Consider the following 22,324-nt stretch of genomic DNA (forward strand, 5'->3'; position numbering starts at 1 on the left):
ATCAAATATTTCTCAAGCATTAGAAGTTATTTATGAAGTTTAATTATCTATATGAAGTTAAGTTTATGCATGAAGTAATAAAGTTAAGAAGTTTGTATAATATTTAACTTCGAAACGAAAGGGACATGGTGAATATAATGCAAATTTCATTACATATAAATACCAATTTGTAGATATCCATTGTAAATATAAGGGTTAGTTTGGGTGCTTTCTAGTTTAAGCCAGCGGCAATCCCGGCCGCCACCCTTCCGCTATCGTCATGGGCTAACTCTGGCATCCACCACAGGCAAACATTGTCCGTCAATTCCGGTAACCAGCTCCGACGAACACTACTGGCCAACTTTGGCCGCGACCTCCAACGAACCCATGGGCCAACTCCGATCGCCACCTCCTACGATCGCCATCGGCCAACTTTGGCCGTCATCTTGGTGATTATCGTTGGCCAACCTCTAGTCGTCATTGGCCAACTCCGATCACCATTGACCAACCTCTGGCAACCCCTTTCTCCTGGAGAAATTCCGGCCGCCAACTTTGTTGGTCGCCTTTCGATTGCCACCTCTAGTGACCGCTGCCAATCAACCTTGAAAAACATTAATAAAAATACTCTTAGTATAACAAAGTAGACAAATTTATATATAAGAATACTTTTAAGAAAGAATTGCAATATATGTATTTTTTTTTATCAAAAGTATTTAATTAAAAATGAATTTCTAAAAGATATTTTTTTTAAGTCATTCCAAACACGCCAATAAACTGTAATTATATAGTTATATTTATTTAGGTTATATGTGTAGAACTATATATGTTTGAAAGCTCTAATTTAATTTAATAACATTTTAATTTTTTTAGTTGGTCATTTTAACTATATAATCATTTTCCAAACGATTTAAAAGGTTTAAAACAACTTAGCGACCAAATAAAAACTAAAATTCAAGATTTATGATTTTTTATTCTTCAAAAGTAATTTGATAAGAAAAAAAAGTATAGTTTTTCAATAATTGAATTTAATATTAAAATACTAATTTATTTCAATTTTAAGTTAGTGGTAAAAAATAATTGATCATTTTAAAATTAGTTAAAAAGATAAAAGTTTATAAAATTTTATTTCAAAATCTAGTAAGATTAAAATATAAATTTATTAAAATAATAGATTAAATAAATTTATAATTTTAGTCAAAATCTCTATTTCATTTTTTTTTAAAAAATATTCTTCTAAATTTTTTAATTTATTTTAAACTTAACTATACTAAAATAATTAAGATGATGAATTTAAACTAATTTAAAATCTAACCAATAATTAAATACAAAAAAATATTTTACAAACCAAATATTTATAAATCTACACTTAATTCTCAGGCTAAGTCTATACTCCAAACACAGGCTTCTTAAACCCAGACTTCCAAAATCTGCACTCTAGATGTAGTTTTCAATTTTCTTAAGTTCCTAAGATTGAACTACCGAAAAGGAAGATACATCTTATTGGTATAGGTAATAACTTTCAATTCTTTTAAGTTTTTCTCAATCATATTTTCATGTCATCAGAATCCCTCTTATTCAGATGTGATCTCCATTTGTAAAAGTCTTTTGTGTTTATAGTTGTTTCAAGTTGTAAAGTTCTGAATATATTAGGTTGCTAAGAAACAAAATGATAAGAAGTAACAGGAGAGACAAATGCCAAATGTTTAGAGAAGAATACTGATGCGTTACCACATTAAAAAGAACTTAAAGAGTTTGTGAACTCATCAGTGCTTTTCTTTAAGCGTTTGGAGTTGTATTCGTTGAAGCTTAACCTTTGTGCCCCTTACCATATATATTGATTTCAGTGCATATCCAAAGCTAACAGGAAAAGATGTATGGTCCTCGGGTACGAAAACATTTGAACGGGTACCTAGAAACCAAAGCATCACTTCCATGGGAAAATATGTCCCACATCCTTGGCAAAGCAACTCTCAGAACAATCCATCTGAACTTCTCTTGCCAGTTTCTGCAAGTGGAACCAGTTTTTCTTGTCCTGGGAATCCTTCTGGAGAATGCATCAATGGAGTTACTGACTCATCCTGTGCTCTCTCTCTTCTGTCTAATCAAACATGGGGCTCCAGAAACCAAACAACGGCGTCGAGGTGAATGCCTTGTTAAATGCTGAAGGTGCACTTGTGGCTCAAACAACAGCTCATGCTACTACCAATCATTTTCCGACCATGTCGTGGGGTTTCAAGGGGAATGAAGCTCCTGCTAGCAGCTCTCTGGACTTGACATCTGATCTGGGTCTCAATCAAGTTTGACAGACTCTCACCAGTTCTTTCTCTGGTGATGTCCAGTTTCCTCATCAAGATAGGAGGCCATACATGGAACTCGGGCATTCAAGTGCCTTCAACTCGACCCAGCATCTACACTGGTCACTTTGAAGTGTTGCACTTCAACTCTTCTGGGTCCCCAGTGAAATCACGCCTTTTTTAGGCTTTGAATAATTGGCTCAACATGTCGAAGTCGAAGTCATTGGCTATAACATTCCTATCCTGTTGTCAGCAAGGCTTGAAACCTGCACTTTCCCTTGAATGTTTATTCTGGAACTACTTGGTGTTTTTCTCTTTAGTCTGTATTTGTCAACTGCTAGCTGCTAGCAACAAAAGGACCATTTGAGTTCAGTCCATGTTAATCCCTTTTTAAGATACTTTCGTTTTGTCTTTTAATGTGCATGCTAGTTTGGTTTACTTTCCTTTTTATAAGTGTAGGACTCTTCTCTACTTGCCATATGTAAAGGTGACACATTGAATATAAAGAACACAGTATGAGGGAGCTTGACCCAAGTATGATTGTATATAAAGAAAACTTGTTGTGAACTCCTACTTCTATGCCTCAATCTAAACAAACTTGTTCAATCATTCCAGAAACGAACAATTGCTATTCTTTCTTTTTGAGAGACTATGTCGTTTGTGTTGAGAATGTTGACAAAAAAGGCATACTAAAGCACATGATGCAACCCTTGATATGAAAGGGAGACTCGTTCAACAACAAAAGACCTTAGGAATGGCTTACTAAGTACTTTTTAAGAACTTCAAAAGTCATCCTAGAGAAATTTTGTGCCGTATCCTTTATTTTATAGTGGTTCTTCCATTGGACCGACTTCCAAAAAATTCATCTCCAGTAAAGCATTTAAAGCAAAAGAAAGTTAGTTCGGTGATCATCTTCACTAATTTCAGGGCAGTTGGATAGGAGGGAATATATTGAGTCGTATTGGCATCAACAGCAGAATGATGTTAGGGTAAGTAAAGTGCCTCATACCTAACAATTCTCTTTAAAGATTGGTATCCATAGAAAGGCAATATCGATATTCATCTCTCAGTTTCATCAAAATATCATCCAAATCCTGCATCCATCGCAGAACTATTTTGTTCCAATTCTCAAGCAAAACTTATTCGATTTAAATAGTGAAAGAATAATGTGAATGGCCTAATAGGCAGACCATTAATCTAGAAAACTGCCTCATTATAAAAGATATTGAATACACATAAATAATAAAACTTAAGGTGTTGCCTACCGACTATGTAAGTCGGTGTTACATAAATCAACGCGTGAAGGTCAAGGACTGTGTGAGGGGAAATAAGTAATGTGTTTGGGCCTCTTTGGTATTCAGTCATTTAGATGGCCAAGTCTTATGGAGGGTTGTTTAGCAAATTAATTGTGAGAGGAGGGTTTTTTTTTTTTTTTTTTTTTTTGGGTCGGTTAAGTATTTGATTTTTGAAAATTGTGGTCGTTTTCTTATAACTATTTACCATGGTTTTTCATCTTTTCAAACTATATATTTATATTATTGACCAAATTTCATAAATAAAAACAAGTTTTTAACAATTTGTTTTCTCAGTTTTCAAATTTTGACTTTGTTTATTCCAAAATATAGACAACGAAACAAAGAAATCATTTAGCAGAAATAATATTTATTACTTATGACTTTCATTTTAAAAAATAAAAGATAAAAAACTAAAAACCAAAAACTCAATAATTATCAAATGGGCCTAAATAAAATTGGCTCAATCATGAGAAATAATTTTTCTTCATGAGCATCCACCATACACTTCCAACAAATGGTCTAGAAATAAGATCCAAGAAATGAAAATCATGAACGGCCTTCAATTGATCAGAGCATTTGACAAAGAAGTACCCTATAAACCTATTAAAAAAAAATTATACCACGGTTTGATAGGCATTTATGGCCTAACCTTCCCCCTGGCCTTTGCAGTTTAATTCATGCTAAAACTGCAACTCTCCCCAGGCTACTAAATTTGCCTTTTTGTACTTTAGATAGGGTAACATTTTTTAGAGTTTACAGGGTATGAAAGAATACATTGACATCCAAAAATAAGTGAACAAAAAAGAAGTCCCATTAAAGAAAGGGACTCCAACAAAAACAATAAGACCTAACAAGACCCAATGTCAAGAGAGAAACATAGAGCTTGACAGGGGACTTAACTGTTGGGGTTGATGCCTTAAACTCTCGTAGGGTCTTGTAGTTTGTAAACACATGTATGAACAAATGTTTGTGATGTAATAATATGAGATATTTTCTTCACTGTTGTCTATGAAATATGAGATATTTTATTTGTATTAACCACAAACCAATAAACTAAGATCACTGGTCGTCGTTGTAACTTAAGCATATATGTGGAGACATACAAGTGGATCATGGCTTAAGAGATAACCTAAATGGTTTGTAGTATATGGATATAGGAGGAAAACCTTATCCTTGTGACGCTACAGATACGACCCGCTTTGTAGATAGTTACAAGTATTGTGACGTGCTATAGATGGTCTGATCCTGATCATTCATGTGGAGATATGCGAGCGGGGGTATCATATACAAAGAAGTTTGTATAAGATTGGACCACGAAGTGTTTAGTCTCGTTATATAACGCCGTTCATGACAGAGGCTTTCATTTCACTAGGATGACAATAGGTAACATGACCTTAATCCTGAGTGAGTTGGGAACTCCTGCCTATGAGAACGGTCCTTTGATTTGCATAGATGCGAGTGGCCAGATTGCCAACTCAAACCTACCAATATAAGGATTCATCTGATTGAAGAGCTGGGAACTCAGTTACACAAGATGGAATTCACTTCTTCCTTGAAGCAGCGGTAAGTAGATAGATTGTTCCCTTAAGGGCTGATTCCGGGGTTTGAACGATGTGGCATCACACACATTCTCATGGCCTGAGAGGTGCCCACTCATAGTAGGACTATGATATATTGTTCTTTAGAGGGATCACTGGTACTTAACGAAGGAAATCGGAAACGAGATTTCCATGAACAGCAGAACAAGACTATTCCAAATTACAATCATGAATGAACAAATCATTTATAGTCGACTTAAATACAAATGGTTATGCAAATAATATAGAAATTACAGCATGAAAATCTCAAATGCATAAAGAGACAAACTCTACGCACATCGGTAGAAACGTCTCCATGCTCCGTTGCACACAAATGCTGGAACAATAGTAGCCTCGAACGCCCGATCTACATGACCGCAACACAGCACGAACACTTTGCACTCGTCCTCAACGATCTCCTCGGTCATGAACTCCTTCGCAACACGAACGGCCTCCACAGCACCACGAATAGCCTCCAGAAAACCTCGACGGTGTCAAGTTGAGTCTGACACCACCAACAAGGCGACCTTGGTATTCTGGGTGTGAGAATCTAGAGGGTGGGCTCTGTTCAAACTTGGTATGAGGCAGACGAACGGAGGAAACAACGGTCGCGTATACGTTTGGGCAAATGGGAGATGGCAGAGATCTATCATATCGGTTGATGCCCAATCGTTTAAATAAAACTATGTGATCGTCTAGCAAAAGCTATGCAATCATTTAGCTCGGTCTGTCGTCTACATACACTACACGATCGTTTACCTTGGGACAACGATTGTCTAGCAAAGCTATACGATCGTTTAATAAATACTGAACGATCGTTTAGCTCGCACCTGCACGATCGTTTAGCTCGCCCAGCCGTTGTTTAGTAAATCCGTATTTACTTGACGACTTGCGTGAGTTTCTTTTTCGCGAGACAAAACTCTAAAACCTTTTCAAATGTTTGTAAAAAACTTTTTTTTTTCAAAATAGGAAACCACTTACCTTTTAAACTCACGGTTACCATGATCCAATAACCATCCACTACTTTGGTTATTTTTAAAAAAAAGAATTAATTATCCAATAATTAATATTATTATAAATATAAATGATAACTAACTTATCGTACTATATTTATAACCTATAATTTTAATATTTCATCTCATGAAACATATAAACCATAATTATTTTTCTATTCCATGGTACTTAATGTAAATCTCATTTACATCAATCCTCCATTAGGTGTATCTTATACATCATACCGACTATATCATATATAATCAAAATACCTCTTGTCAATTTGAAGATTTCAATTCAACACCAAGAACTGATCCTCAACATAATCCAAGCTACCAAGGGGACCTTATGGACGAACTTCTCTGTAACACGAATGGCCTCCACAGCACCATGATCGGCCTCCAGAAAACCTTGACGGTGTCGAGTTGAGTCTGACACTACCAACAAGGCGACCTTGGTATTTCCAGTGTGAGAATCTAGAGGGTGGGCTCTATTTGGACTTGGTATGAAGCAGACAAATGGAGGAAACAACGATCGCGTACACGACTGGGCAAGTGGGAGATGGCAGAAACCTATCGTATAGGTCGATACCCAATCATTTAGATAAAGCTATGCGATCGTCTAGCAAAAGCTATGTGATCGTTTAGCTTTATCGTTTAGCTCGGTCTGTTGTCTACAGACACTACACGATCGTTTACCTTGGGCCAGCGATCGTCTAGCAAAGCTATGCGATCGTTTAGTAAATACTGCACAATCATTTAGCTCGCACCTGCATGATCGTTTAGCTCGCCTAGCTGTCGTTTAGTAAATCCGTATTTACTTGACGACTTACGTGATTTTATTTCGCAAGAGAAAACTTAAAAACCTTTTCAAATGTTTGTAAAAAAACCATTTTTTTTTTCAAAATAGGAAACAACTTTCCTTTTAAACTCACGATTACCATGATCCAATAACCACCCACTACTTTGGTTATTTAAAAGAAAAAGAGTTAATTATCCAATAATTAATATTATTATAAATATAAATGATAACCAACTTATCATATTATATTTATAACCTATAGTTTTAATATTTCATCTCATGAAACATATAAACCATAGTTCTTTTTCTATTCTATGGTACTTAATATAAATCTCATTTACATCAATCCTCCACTAGATGTATCTTATACATCATACCGATTATATCATAAATAATCAAAATACCACATATATCACATATACATGCTTAAGTTTACATAAGATAACTAAAGAGATTTGTTTATTGGATATGAGTAAATGCCAAAATTAAATAACACTTATTTTATTCATTGAACAACGTGTATCTTTACAAAACAACGAGACTCTGGGAGAATTAGAACATAAATCCCTGACTCCGAAGACTACTGTACAATACAATACAAAATTGTACAATATACAATAAACTAGGGCATACTTATCGGTTAGCTGAAGAGAGAAATGAAAAATGTTTCATTTTTGGAAGAATCCCTTCATTAAGAGCATTACTTATCGTTTAGTTGAAGAGAAACTATATGATAGCATTCTAAGTGATAACCTAAACGATCGTGTAAGCGCTTTTATCTAAATGATCATGTAAAGTTCTACTAAACGATCACGTACAGTTTTACTAAACGATCACGTACCTAGCGAGTTTCGTTAAATGATCGTGTAAACGATCAAGCCTAGTTTTCTAAATGATCGTGTACCTGCTGAGTTTTACTAAACGATCAACCACATAAAGTCTATACGATAGACAGTTCCTTCTCCTACTTGCTTGGTGGTTTGGTTTGATTGTTGCCTTCCTTCAACCCTCTACAAAATCCAACAGAGCCCACACCTCCTAGATTCTCACTCAGAGAATACCAAGGTTATCGAGTGGTGGTGTCTAAGAGGGTATTTGTTTGTAGAGAAGATTGTTCGTGACTACTAGACGATTGGGTAGGAAATCTGGGCGAGAGCGAGAGATTACTGTCCAAGTTCTTCACTAGAGCGAGAGATCTATAGTAGAAGAATTCTTTAAAGGTATGTTTCTCGTTCCTTTTTGTTTTTAATTTCTAAAGCATGTTGTAATTTGTTCAAAGTTGCATAACTAGTTTGTATGTTTGTGAATGCTTGTAATTCTGTCACAATGAATTTGGATCGATCGTGCTTCTGTTCATGGGTTCTCTTTGATAATAGTTCCTTCATTAACAGGTCGTTCCTAGATTGATGTGCACAAAGGAGAGATCACTTTGAGCATAAATGGACAGAAGTTCAAGTTTAACATCATCCGTGCCATGAATTTTCCTGATGAAGAAGACCTACATGACTCTGACGATGACTAGAATTTGACTGAAGAAGAAAAGCTTGATGAAGAGAATGAAGAAGAGGATGCAAGCGCATCCATCGCGACATGTAATGCGATCATAGAAAAAACAAACAAGGAAGTTGAAATGATCGCAACCCAAGAAGAAGAGCCAATAGTAAAAGAAGAAAGAAAAACAACGCAACCGTTCTTAGTAGAACCACCAATAATGGAGTTGAAGACCCTGCCGAATCATCTAAAGTACACATTTTTGGGGCAGAATGAAAAGTTGCCAGTCATCATTTCCTCTGAACTTAATAAAGACCAGAAGAATGTGTTGATGAGCATTCTGAGGAAACATATGCGAGCGATTGGCTGAATGCTCGCAGACATTCAAGGAATTAGCCTAGAATACTGTATGCATCGAATTCGTCTCGAAGAAGACCACAAGGCAACGATCGAACACCAGCGTAGACTCAACCCTGCGATGAAAGATGTCGTTAAAAAAGAGATCATAAAGTGGTTAGATGCAGGCATTATTTACCCGATAGCAGACAGCACGTGGGTCAACCCCGTGTAGTGTGTACCAAAAAAAGGCAGCATGACGGTAGTCCTCAACGAGAATAATGAGCTGATACCACGAAGAACCGTCACCGGGTGGCGTATTTGCATGGACTACCGCAAGTTGAATGCAGAAACGAAGAAAGATCATTTCCCCCTATCGTTTATTGACCAAATGCTAGATCATCTAGCCGGAAATGACTTCTACTGCTTTCTAGATTGGTATGCCGGCTATAACCAGATTATGATTGCTCCAGAAGATTAGGATAAGACCACATTCACTTGCCCATATGGGACTTTTTCTTTTCGCCGCATGCCATTCGGCCTCTACAAAACGCCGAGCATGTTCCAAAGGTGCATGATAGCCATATTTTCAGAATATCTTGAGGAATTTGTTGAAATCTTCATGGGCGACTTCTCTGTCTATGGGAACACCTACGAAGTCTGTCTGGCCAACCTGGAGAAGATACTGAAAAGATGCAAGGAGACGAATCTCGTTCTTATTTGGGAAAAATTCCATTTTATGGTGAAGGAGGTCATTGTGCTGGGGCACAAGGTTTCTCGGGATGGGTTGGAGGTGGATAAAGCAAAAATAGAAACAATTGAAAAACTCCTACCTCCAACAAGTGTAAAGGTTGTAAAAAGTTTCTTGGGGCATGTTGGATTCTACAGACACTTTGTCAAAGACTTTTCGAAAATAGCATGACCGCTGAGTGTGTTGATGAAGGCTGACAGGAAATTTGATTTTGATGACAATTGCCTCAACGCATTCAATATTTTGAAGGATGCGCTGACAATCGCGCCCGTGTTAATCGCACCTGATTGGACACTTCCGTTTGAATTAATGTGCGATGCAAGCGGGTATGCGATGGGAGCAGCTCTGGCATAGAAGAGAAATACAATCTTACATCCCATTGCATATGTGAGTAAAACGTTGAATCCTGCTCAGACTAACTACTCAACCACAGAAAAAGAGTTACTTGCGATAATTTTTGCACTGGAAAAATTTAAAGCGTATTTGTTGGGAAAAAAAGTACTCATCCACACTGATCATTCGGCGATAAGTGTTTGATGACAAAGAAGGATGCAAAGCCGAGGTCGATCAGATGAGTTTTCCTCCTCCAGGAATTTGACATAGAAATTATTGATCGGAAGGGAATGGAGAACCAAGTGGCGGATCACTTGTCCAGATTGGAAAACCCAGAGGTCAACCGCAACCAATCAGAAGTGAGTGCGGTGTTCCTAGACGAGTAGCTATTCCATATTGAAGAATTACCATGGTACGCTGACATAGTCAACTATCTAGTTTGCGAGTAATTTCTAGAGGATTATACTGACCACCATAAGAGGAGGCTCAAGTACGAATGCAGATCATATTTCCGGGATGAGTCGAATCTGTATAAAAGTGGGGCAGACTAGATTCTACGGCTATGCTTACCTAGGTGCTTAACAACGCATATTATCGTAATGTCATGACTCACCATATGGTGGGCACTTTGGAGGATAGCGCATTGTAGCTAAAGTATTACAGAGTGGATTCTACTGGCCAACATTGTTTAAGAATGCAGCTGACTACGTGATGAAGTGTGATCGGTGCCAATGCACAGGTAACATTTCATGGAATCATGCAATGCCTATGAACACCATCTTGGAACTTGAGTTGTTCGACGTATGGGGTATCGATTTCATGGGACCATTCCCTCCATCGAATGGTAAAAATTATATTTTGTTAGCCATCGACTACGTATCCAAGTGGGTAGAAGTAGTGGCATGCACCGCAAGCGATATGACGGTAGTCTCTCAATTCCTGAAGAAAAACATTTTCACTCGTTTTGGCACCCTACGTGCCATAATAAGTGATGAAGGGTCTCACTTCGTCAATCATACTGTCAAGGAACTGTTGTGCAAATATAATATTCTCCACAAAGTGACCACCACATACCATCCGCAGACGAATGGTCAGGTCGAGGTGTCCAATCGAGAGATCAAGCTGATACTTGAGAAGGTAGTAAGACCTTCATGAAAGGATTGGGCAACAAAGCTCGACGATGTGTTTTGAGCATACTGAACTGCATTTAAAACACGCATAGGTATGTCCCCGTATGCGTTGGTATTCAGTAAGGTGTGTCATTTGCCTATGGAGCTAGAATACAAAGCACTGTGGGCGGTGAAGAAGCTAAACTTTGACTTGAGGAAAACAAGAGAAGCGAGAAAACATCAATTGGTCGAGTTGAAGGAATGGAAGATCAATGCATATGAGAACGCAAAGATTTACAAGGAGCGCGCAAAGCACTGGCATGACAAACACATATACGACAAGAACCTCCAAGTCGGGCAGAGGGTTTTACTATTCAACTCACGAAAACGACTCTTCCCTGGAAAATTAAAATCACGTTGGTCTGGACCATTCATAGTTAGAGAGGTATTCCCGCATGGTGCGGTCGAATTATCTAATGATGACGGAACCAACATATTCAAAGTTAATGGGTAGCGAGTAAAAGCGTATCATGGAGAAGGATGGCATCGCCAAGTCGACTTCGTGGAATTGAGAAACTCTTAATAAGAAAGAAGTAGGTGGTCCCTGTTCTATCAGACGATCGAAATTCATCAGGGACGAAAGTTTGGTGAAGTACCTGTTGGAATCATGAAATGTTCAACTTTTCTCTACTACCTATAATTTTCATTTCACTATATCTTTTTAGTTCTTTATCTATTCTACTACAAAAAAAAAAAAAAAAGAGAGAGAGATTGCGGTAAAAGAGTTTGTTTTGTTTAGTATTATTTGACATTCTCACTGTTTTTCTTGCAACGATCAAGGCGAACGATTGCAGAGGCCTTACACGAAGAAGTAACTTATCTTATTCCATCACCGTAATCCAAAGAAGATAGATCGCTGCAAAGCAGGATGGGTCAACAAAAAATGTGGGCGACAAAGAAAATTTGGGGGTTGTATTTTTCCTTCACTTTATTCCAAATTTTGCACTATCGCATCACATTTTAATTTTGAAAGTTTTATCACCACATCCTCTTTTATTACAGCAACATCTAACATTGACAAATTTAGTAAGCCACTGCATGCTGTCTCTTTGCCAATTATGATTTCAATGATGACACATATACTTCTATTTTTTCATATACACTAGAGTCAACTCAATCTTAGAAAAGTCACCTCATGTAATATTTCTAGAAGTTAGGGGTCTGTTAGTTTTCCTTCAAACTGACCCTTTACCAAACTTCCAAGAACATCGCATGACTTCTTTCAATCTTTCTACAATAAGAAAATTGTCGCATTTTAAATTTGGGGGTGAGGTATTTATTTTTGACCTTTCTATTCAAAAAATATGAAAGAAAATTTTGAGAATAACAACTCCATTGTCAATGCAATGGGGAAACCCATGTTGATAAGAGTTAAGTTGTGAAAGGCACTTACCTGTAGTTGAATGTCCATGATGCACGTGAGGGCAAGCCAAAACGAAAGTAAATCACCAGGATCAACGCATAAATAAATGACCGTAACTCCGCTGCCAAGTAGGTATGAGTTTAGTTTGAGAAAGAGCGTTTTGCTCATAGTTGGATGCCCGCATGACATACGTGTGGGCAAGTCAAAACGAAGGCGAGGCACTTGGATTAGCACAAGGTCAGAAAAAAAAAAATAATCATGTAAAAAATATGCAAGGATAAAAATCATTTAACACCCCAGCGAAAAAGTTTTTTTTTTGGAAATAAATCATGCGATGTCCTGGAATTTAGTAAAGTCCTTTTGAAGATTAAACTTGCGGTCCCTATATCTTAGAAATATTTTAAGAAGAGACTTGAATAAGAATTAAGGAAATTTTGGTGCATAGGATTTGAATGAAGTGTCTTTGAGAAATCTAGGAAAAGAGATTTGTGGTCGACCTTCTAAAGGAAATATTTAGCTTATGCTTGAGGACAAGCATTGTTTAAATTTGGGGGTGTGATAACAGGCAGAAATGCACGTTATTACAGTGCTAAGTTATTAAACAATGAAAGTTTGTATTGATAAAATATGTTAGATTGCGTCCAAAAAGCATTAAGTTTATAACATTACGTTCGCATGCGTTCATCGCATAGAAACAGTTATTTTGTGTATTTTTATGTAGAATATGCGTTGACACAAGGCGAAAAGCGAGATCACAAGAAATCAACGATCGAGCGCATCATTATTGCAAGGCTTTGCAGTGATTTATGTTCGCAAACATCTGCTCAAGAAGGATGGCCGCATAGAACCGGTACAACTTGGTGGGCACATCTGTGTGAAAAGCATAATTAATCATGATGGGATAGAAAGCTGATGACGGTCGAATCCAAATTAAGTTGACAAGCCGCTAACGATAACAAGTACATTTAGTTTTTCGGTGACAAATATTCGGCGCATCAGTCAGAGAATTAAAGCCATCTCATCTGTGCAATCATAAAAGCGAAGCCGGCCTTCACCTTGAAGCTCTATAAATACCGAAGGTATCCTTAAGAAAAAGGGTTCGGTTCAGCCAGTTCACGAGTTCAGTAGTTCAGCCTTGTCCATAGTTTTCTTTTATTTTTAGAAGGCAGAGCGAGAGAAGAGAAGAGACGCTGGAAGGTCACTCAGGGAAACTCAAGAGAGAACCCGGAGGTGTAGAAAGCAGAGAGCGGGCCGACTTTCGCGAGAGCGAGATTATCTTTTGAACAAGAGTAGAAAAGACAGTGTAAAAGCCTGGGAAGCAAGAGATTGCTACCAGGCTATTTATTCTCTTCCTGCATTGTTATTTTGTACTTCAACTTTATATTTATACAATGGAAGTTCTTATTCTATATATGTTCACTCTCTTAGCACGCATGAGTAGCTAAAGTTGTCGAATGGGTTGAGAAGAACTAAGCTAACATGACCTAGGATCTTCATTGTTTGCGATTATCTTGTTTTATGCTGTTCCTTAACATCCCTTTAGAGCTACTCGAGAGAGAGTCTAAAGAAAGAACCTAAGACTTGAGAGAGCTAGGTTAGAATCTAGACTCAAGAGAGCAAGATTAGATCTGCATAAACAAGAGATAGGGACTTAGAGATAAGCTCTGTTTGTCAACCTGCATCGCATGCACCCTAGAGATAGGTATGATATTATATGGTCGCCTTGTTTGTGTGTGTGTCATTTTTTCATCACAGAAATAAGAATAGAGGCTTATGTGTAGGTCCTATAGACTTATCACATATACCGCATGCGTTCTAGCATTAGAAGCTGTAGCATTCGCATCGAGAGATGGTTTACTATTGTATGTGTGTTGCATGGTCGCATAGCATGAACACATCCTAGGAAGTGTTAGCCGAACCCTTTCTCAAATCGTTCACCGCATACTCATCGCATCTTTCGTTTTATCAACTCTTTTCGAAACTCCGCCGCATTTGTTTATTTTTATTACTGCAAACAACATTCCCAAAAACTACTTGATTTATTTGGTTACCGCAAAGTCTTTTGAGAAATTACCACCGCATATTGTTTTCCCAAGTCCCTGAGTTCGACCCTAGACTTACCAAGAAACTCAGTGGGGTTTACACTTGGATTCCACTGAGAAAACTTGAGTGCTCAACGCATTTTCATCATCACATTTCATCCATAATTTCACTTCATAAAATAACGCATCAATAATCTCTGGTTGTTGAATTCTTTTACATTCAAAGTTAATTGTATGGGCCCCTGTGTTTTTGGGCATATTAACTTGCTATCGAGTCTGTAGTTCAAAGTGTTTGAGTTAATTTGAGTCGATCGTGATGAAGCTTCAAGGCATGGTGATGCATATTACTTCGAGGAAGAAGAAGACCAAGCATTGGTCAGATCGTATAAACGATGGGGTAAGAGATCGTTGAGTATGGGATACTCGGCTGTAAGGTAGATGCGTGCACACTAAACAATCGTGTATAGGTTAGTATGCTTCATCGCATAGTCACTGACTACATGATTGTGGGGTAAATGTTACTGAGTGCTTGTTATTCTATTGTCTAGATGATCATACCTCACAGCATCGTAGTCGTCTACACGATCATTTAGACTTGTGTTTAATATTAGTACGCTAAACGATTGAGTGGCCTCAAGCTTCATCGCATTGTAAAAGGTACTCGATCAAAGCTAAGCGATTGTGATTACTCAACCAATTTACTAAACGATCAGGAAGAAGTCTTTGCCTGGGCGGTTCAAGATCTGGTTCGCTTGTGACAAGATTTGCTCGATGGTTTTATGTAATAAATAGAATTTATTTCCGGTTTTTTGATGCTAATTATCCTGGTCCATTAATTTTGTGAATGTACATAAGATGTATGTTTTATTATATGTCATATAGTATGCCAGATAGTTCAAATCCCACATTAGGTTATGCATTGGTCATGCATCATCTCTATATTATAAGGGTTATGATATAGTAGTTTGCATGATTAAATTACTTCAAGAGCATGCTCATGCATCATATATATAAGAGTTATATTTATGCATGCATTAAGCATATTCATGCATCATCTTTATATTATAAGTGTTATAGTATAAACGTGTACGAAAGCATGTATGCTTAGTTCATTACCAAGTATATAAGAGTTATATATATAGTAATGAAAGAACATTGCTTATGACACATAGGTTCAATTTATAAGAGTTATAAATACCTAGTTATGCATAGCAATGTGAATGGTTTTTATTGTTTCTTTTATAAAAGTTATAAGGAAAATTAGAACTAAAATCAATAAAAAAGACATGCATGCGAACTTAGGCTTGAATCATGTTTTTAAAAGGGTTTTTAAAACTTGATGGAGATAGACCTAAGATCACGGTTCTAATGAAATTAGAAACCTAAGTTTTAATCTTTTAATCAGTTTAATAGGATTAAATTGACTAATAAAAGATTAAATAAGTAGCAAATTTATCTATAAAGGACCTTTTGTCTAAAGCGGGTGATAACTGGTAGAAATACAAGTTATTTATATCATCTTACTTAGAATATGCGACAATAGAAAGGAAAAATTGCGTCAAACATATTAAAATTGGCTTAAAAATGCAAAGATTGTAAAATTATCGGAAACACACCCACTGACCGCATTACAATGGCAAAAAGATGTCCAAATATTTTTTTTTGCAGGTAACAGGTATCACCGCATGCGACGATTGCTCGTGGACAAAAAGAGCAACGCATTCTCGGGGATTTCTAAAGTTGTACAGCTTTTCTGATGTACGACCTGACAAATTGAATGTGGAGCAGAACGGACATTCCCACCAAGCCTCGATAGGAAAAAGTACCTTTTCAGAGCGGGACCACTGACATAATAGGTGCTAAAGTCTATAAATAGCAACATCAACACTCTGCACAAAGGAGAAGAAACACATGAAAAAAGAGACGAAAAGAAGTTCTGTGCAAGGGATATTCTTCCCTTGAGAACTCTCCTGAGAAGAAAGTTCTCCACCTTATTCCTCCATCACGCCGACAAGAAAATAACTTCGATCGGGATCTGTGCCAAGACATTGACACGCTGCTCTCAATTGTTCTTACTTTCCGTTCATTGATTGTTGTTCATTTCTTGTCTTTCATTCATATCTCTGTAACAACGCTTTACCTTTACTAGTTAATATCATTATCATGTTCATCTTCATCTCTCTGTTCACCATAACGCATTCATCTTCCATTTCTCTCACCATGAGTAACTAAACCTCCAGGGTGTGGGGGAAGGATTGAACGAGTTAGTCAATCCATGTTGAAGAAGTTAGCTAAGTTTATTTAATGCATGCTCAATGGCATCTTCATCTGCGAGAGCAGAAGTGAAGATGCTAATCCACCTCTTGAAAGAAGGTTGATAGAATGCATTAATTAAAGCAAGAAGTATTTCTAGAGATGGAAACAACCTTGCGTTCGGAAACGTTCATCTCTGTTCATCATAGAGATATGGTGATGCAGGCGATCACCGAGAGGTGTAAGCCAAGGGAAGATGGAACCTTAGTTGTGTCCTTAACAGGATTGACAAACTTGTGATATTCTTTTCCCCAAACCCATTCTCACTCTGATTCTATCCACAAGACTTGCCATCGCATTCTTTCACACACACCTTGCACAACTTCAAATTTATTTACCCGTTTGTTCATTTATCATCGCATTTTACTCTTCAACACCTCACAATCTTAATTTGTTTACGGTCTCATATATCACATCACTGTCGCATTAGCATCGCAAATCCCCGTGTTCGACCTCGGATCATTCTGAGAAACTTATGGTGGAATTATACTTGGTTTCATCGCAAGAAAACTTGTGACACACATAAACTATATGAACGCATTAATTGACATTCTACTGTGAATTTTGTAGCATCGCATATATTATCGGGTAGCGTGTTAAGACATCGCATATCATTTTGCGGTGGCATTCCACCGCACAACAGTGGGTTCTATCTAGGTTGAGGTACTTAAGCTGACGAAAATGGAACACCCCTACCTGGGAACCTACCTGAAAAGGTGAATTAGATAGATTTTATGCATGCATGCAAATTGAAGGATAGTCCATTAAAGAGTTTAATGGGACTTGATTCGAACTTGTTTAATATCAAAGACAAGAGTTGTTTTTGAGCAAATTAAACACACTTAGATAAAATCAGTATTCGGATGATTTAAGTCAATAAACCCCTAGGTAGAACATTCAGTGGGAGCTACTTGGGATATATGATACTTCACTTAAACCTCTTCACGTTTCTCCCTTTATGTTCACATCGTGAGATCTATCATCGGCCTGAGGCATCCTGGAAGTGTCCCTCTAAAGGATCGTTTTTGGGTAGGTCAATATCAAGGTGAATGGAGAGAATGTTCATAGTAAGTGGGAGCGGGATGTGTGATAACATATCCCACGGTTTCTCTCATTAGGTTGGATAACGTTTCTGTTGTTGGGATTGATGTCCTAATTCTTCGGAGTCTCGTAGTTTGTAAACTATACACATTGTTATGAATAAAATAAGAGTTATTTTATTTTCCATTTACTCATATCCAATAAACAAAGCTCCATGGTTATTGTATGTAAACTCAAGCATGTATATGAGATATATAAGTGGATCATGCTTTAAGTGATAGCCTAAAAAGGTCTATAGTATAAGGATTAAGGAGGGATACCTGATCCTGGTGACACTACGGATACGACCTGTTTTGTAGAGGTTTGCAAGTGTTGTGAACTACTACAAATAGTAGATCCTGACCATTCATGTGGAGACATGCGTGCGGAGGTGTCCTATACAAAGAGTTTGTATAAGACCGAACCACGAGATGATTCGTCTCTTTATATAACGCCGTTGATACTTGAGACTTATTTCTCACCTAAATGACCATAGGTGACACGACCTTAATCCTGAGTGTTCTGGGAACTTCTGCCTTTGAGGGCTATCATTTGATTAGTATGAGTGAGAATGACCAGATTGCCAACTCAACAAGCCTACCTTTTTAGGGATTTGTTTGATTTAGGAGCTGGGAACCCAGTTACACAAGATGGAATTCACTCATTCCCCGAAACAGGAGTAAGTAGATAGATTGCTCCCTTAAGGGCTGATACCGGGTCTTGCACATAGTGGCCACAACTTCTCTTTGGAAGAGAGGACCCAGTCATAGTAAGACTATGACTTATATTCATTAGAGGGATCAGTGGTACTTAAGGAGTTAGATGTAACTATAGGGGCATAACAGTAAATTGGCTCAGTTGTACGTACGAGCGATCTGTGAAGGGTTATCGCATTACTAATCAATTGATATGGACACAAAATATATCTATAGTGGGAGAGTGTAGATATCGGTGTTTAGTAGAGTGCCCGACAGTTAACTAATGATGGATCCCGTTACTAAAGAGTTTAGTCAATTATTCATGTACTGTTGAAGCTTCAAGCTACAGGTTCATAAGGTCCCCTTGGTAGCTCAATGGATTCAAGTTGAGAATCAGTTCTTAGGGTTGATTTGAAATGTTCAAATTGACAAGAGAAAATTCGATTATATATTATATAATCGGTGTGTGTATGAGATACATTAAGTGGAGGATTAATGTAAATATGATTTACATTAAGTACCATAAAATAGAAAAAGAACTATGATTTATATATTTTATGAGATGAAATATTAAAGTTATATGTTATAAATATAGTATAGTAAGTTGGTTATCATATATATTTATAATAATATTAATTATTGGATAATTATCTCTTTTTCTCTAATAACTAATTGAGTGGGAGGTTATTGGTAGTTTTATGGTAACCGTGAGATAAAAAGGAAAAATGTTTTCCTAAATTTTAAAAAAAAGTTGCTTAATTCGGAAAGAAACTCATGGAAAGACTATCAAGTGAAATTGTTTCACTAAACAATAGCTCATAAAGAAACTCAACGATCATGGAGTGTCACTATACGATAGTTCACTCAGCTGGTCGTAGCTAAATGATCGCAGGGCATCGTCTATATGATAGGCTGCCTTCTTATACACGATTGAGCATTCGTCTATATGGTAGACACTTCTCATCTCCCACTTGTTTAATCGTCTACAAAAATTATTGTTCCTTCAGTCTCTTCCTTTAACCAAGTTCATACAGAACCCATAATTCCTAGATTCTCATATCGATAATACCAAGGTAACCATTATTGTGGTGTCTTCACTCAACTCGATTGATATTGAGGTTTTGGAGGCAGTTTATTGTGTGTTCATGTTGTTCGTATGGTGGTTACTATTGATCGTGCTGTGTTGTGGTCGTTGTGTTCGAGCATTCATGCATTGCTATCTTGGAGACTTAATGAGCGTTCTTGATCGAGGGAGTTCGAATAATGAGTCTTCAAAGGTATGTATAATCTTTCCCTCGATTATCTTATAAGCATGTTGTAATTTAGTATTGTGCATGACTTGTTAGTTTCCGTTTTGTGACTGTAATTATCTATGTTCAATTTCAAATGGAATTTGGAACGATCATTCTGCTACTCATGGAAATCCTCATGTCTGATTTCCTTCATCTGTGCATCACCTCGAGGCACCTTGGGAGTGTCCCCTTATAGGATGGCAGTTTTGCACGATTCTTTGTCTGATCTCCTGTTCAGGATAAGATCACTTTAGTCTTTTGTCCTAATCTTCTTTTTTCCTACAGTGGGCACATTAGGGTGGGACTCTAGGGCCAAAATGAGGGGTTATACTTACACAGAATTGTTTAAGGTTAATAGTTCTGGACGGAAGAATGGTGACTGTTAATGTCATTTACAAGAGTTATTTTTGCCTAATGGTTGAGAATGTCTTATCCCAGTGAAGAGGCATTTGATCACCCCACCGGTGACTTTTGTCCTGCCTCGTTGGGGTATCATTGGGAAATAGATATTTTTTCACTTAGGATACATGGGAACTATTTTGCTAAAACTAAAATTGGTGTTAAAAGTGGTAATGCATAGACTTATTAAGTTTGTTCGTTTTTTTTTCCAGCAACGTAAAAATGGCTACAACCACATTAGCTCTTTTAAGTGCCGATAAGTTGACTGACGAGAATTACGCTAGTTGGAAAAACACGATAACTACAATTTTAATCATCGATGACTTAAGGTTTGTCCTTACGGAGGAGTATCCTCATATTTTGACTCAGATGCCATTCGAAATGTTCGGGAGGCTTATGAGAGATGAACACAGGCAAACGAAAAGGGCCGAGCTTACATCTTGGCCAGTCGAAATGACTTTTTAGCCAAGAAGCATGAGTCTATGGTCTTGGCGCGTGAGATCATGGAGTCCTTGTGGGGAATGTTTAGACAACCATCTGGATAGCTCAAGCACGAAGCTCTAAAATGCATCTTCAACTCCAAAATGGAGGAAGACACATTTGTTCATGAACATGTTCTAAACATGATGGTCCACTTCAATGTGGCGGAGATGAATGGGTCACGCATCGATGAGGGCAGCCAGGTTAACATCATTTTGCACTCGTTGCCAAATAGCTTCTTGCACTTTGTCAGCAATGTTGTGCTGAATAAAGGAGACTATACTTTTACAACTTTGCTCAACGAGTTGCTGACATTCCAATCCTTGCTGAAAAGTAAGGAGAAGAAGGGAGGTGAGGCAAATGTTACTTCATCTTCAAAGAAGTTCCATTGGGGTTCAACCTCAGGAACAAAGTCTACACCTTATACTTCTAACACTTTCAAGTGGAAGAAGAAGAAAGGTGGTAAGGGGAAGGGGAAGGCACATGCTAACCCGCAACCTATCACTCAACGGGGAAGGCGACCAGTGCCGGTTGACAAAGGAAAGTATTTCCATTGCAACCAGGATGGGCACTGGAAGTGGAACTGTCCTCGCTGGATAAAGAAGAAGAAGAAGGCTAAGGCCAAAGCAAAACAAGGTAAATATGATTTACTAGTTTTGGAAACCTATTTAATGGAGAATGATGATTCTACCTGGATTATTGACTCTGGGCCACTAATCACGTTTGTACTTCTTTTCAGGGGATTAGATCCTGGCGGAAACTTGAGGCTAGAGAGATGACGATGTGAATAGGCACCGGACACGTCGTCTCAGCTGCGGTAGTGGGAGGACTCTAGTTGACTTTACAGAAGACATTTATCATTTTGAATGATGTCTATATTGTTCCCGATTTAAAGCAGAACTTAATTTTTGTAAAGTGTCAGATTTAATGTAAATATACTCTTCATTTTTCATTGAATAAAGTGTTTATTGTAAAAGATGGTATTGAGATTTTTTCAGTAAAACTGGAAAATAATTTGTATGTGCTAAGGCCGTTAGCAACAAATTCCCTCAATAACATAGAGATGTCTAAAACTACCGTAACTCAAAATAAACGACTTAAGGTTTCTCCTAAGAAAAATGCCCAACTTTGGTACCTTCAATTAGGGCACATCAATCTCAATAGGATTGAGAGGTTGGTGAAGAATGGACTTCTAAGCGAGTTAGAGTAAAATTCTTTACCTATGTGCGAGTCATCCTTTGAAGGCAAAATGACTAAAAGACCTTTTACTATAAAAGGTTATCGAGCTAAAGAGCCTCTAGAGTTAGTGCATTCAGATTTTTATGGTTTGATGAATGTGCGAGCCAGGGGAGGCTATGAGTATTTCATCACTTTCACTGATGATTACTCTCGGTATGGGTATGTTTTTTTTTATACATTGGAAGTCAAAGTCCTTTGAAACATTTAAAGAGTTCAAGGCTGAAGTTGAAAATGCATTGGATAGACGGATTAAAACACTTCGATTGGATCAGGGTGGAGAGTTTTTGGATTGGAGTTCCAGTACTATATGATAGAACATAAAATCGTTTTCCAACTCCCAGCGTCGGGTACATCTCAATAAAATGGTGTATCGAAGAAGAGAAACAGAACCTTGTTGGA

General features: G+C 37.5%; 1 pseudogene; it reads left to right on the plus strand.

The window, feature by feature from the left end:
- Positions 1 to 366: 366 nt before the first annotated feature.
- Positions 367 to 2,468, plus strand: LOC150032910 (uncharacterized; annotated as a pseudogene).
- Positions 2,469 to 22,324: the final 19,856 nt, after the last annotated feature.

Source organism: Benincasa hispida, chromosome 11 (assembly GCF_027475165.1).
Source record: "Benincasa hispida cultivar pf3 chromosome 11, pf3_genome.v1.1, whole genome shotgun sequence".
Classification (NCBI taxonomy): Eukaryota; Viridiplantae; Streptophyta; class Magnoliopsida; order Cucurbitales; family Cucurbitaceae; genus Benincasa; species Benincasa hispida.